This window comes from Adiantum capillus-veneris, chromosome 9, assembly GCF_014529385.1.
Source record: "Adiantum capillus-veneris isolate H3 chromosome 9, ASM1452938v2, whole genome shotgun sequence".
Classification (NCBI taxonomy): Eukaryota; Viridiplantae; Streptophyta; class Polypodiopsida; order Polypodiales; family Pteridaceae; genus Adiantum; species Adiantum capillus-veneris.
In genome coordinates this window covers 120,275,188-120,276,581 of record NC_140939.1, presented here as the reverse complement: position 1 = coordinate 120,276,581, position 1,394 = coordinate 120,275,188, and positions in this window count along the sequence as shown.

The window sequence follows — 1,394 nt, the reverse complement described above, 5'->3', positions numbered from 1 at the left end:
GAAGCTTGTGGTAAGAGACACTAAAGAAAAATCTAATGTGGTGGTAGAACCCCACATTAGATTTTCAAGGTGGTGGTAGAACCCCACCTTGAAAAAAAAGAACCAGAACTTATAGTGCCAGACAGCGAAGATGCCTTAGACGGAATTCCATTCTTAGAGGAAGACTAGACAGGACACTTATGAGAAAAAGTTAGAGAGATTAATGATCATGAGCCTAACTCTAAAGTCAGCTCCTATAGAGGAAGTTTGGTTGGATAACCTACCTTCTGATATGAACATGGATGTAGAATCCTTGTACGGGGATTGTGGATCTGAAGCTTCAGGAATGTCGAAACCATTGACCTTGAAAACATTACCCTCTTACTTGGGAGATAACGAAGATGGAATCCATAGTGTGTAAGACCACTCAAGTAAAAAGAGCTGAACAGACCCTAGAAGTAGACAACATGCATTCAATCATGTCTACACCCATCCAATGCACTCTTACCCTGGGAGAACTGTTAAAACTCAGACCATATTTATGGAATGATCTACAAAAAATTCTAGAGAAAGTGGGGATAAAGGGGCTAATATCAATTTTTTTGGAAATTTTGAAAAACGAAATGGACAACATAGAGATTTGATATGTTCCAATGAACAAAGTCGGAGAATATTACGAAGGGGAAGAAGGAAACACCATCCTTCTGGTGAAATATAATGACATTGAAACCATGGCAATACTGGATAGTGGGGCAGGCGTAGCCATAGCCACGAAAGCAGTATGGGAATCCTGGGGACAACCAACCATTAGACAAACTCGAATGAAATTGCAATTGGTTGACGGACACATTGAGAGACCATTAGGGCTGCTTGAAAAAGTGATAGTCAATTCCTGTGGGATTGAATATCAACACACTTTTGCCATAGTAGACTTTGGAAAAAAACTCAATTACAAAATCATATTGGGAAGACCTTTCATGCGAGAGGTACAGCTTATCCAAGATTGGGGAAACAATTATCTTTACTTGAAGCAAGTGTGATCTATAACAAGGGTAAATCTAAAAGATCACACTTATAAAGATGTCTTGAAAACACCCATACAAGAGTTTGATTCAATCTCTTCGGCTGAAACTAAGCTTCCATCCTGGTTAGACAAAGACACTCCTTTTTGGATGTGTGGAGCTTCAAAGAATGGGAGTTTAAAATGAGAAGAATGTATTCTAGAAAGGGATTGCATGGATGAAGCCTAGTATCTGAACCCTTTCCAGAGCATTTGTTTGAGCCATTTGAGTGGACTCAAATTTTAGCGACAATGGATGTATGTGTGAACACATCTATGTCTACTCAATTTTGAATGAGGATGGCTACGACATAATTCCCATCCAAATGATTTCAACCCTCAACATTGAAGATGA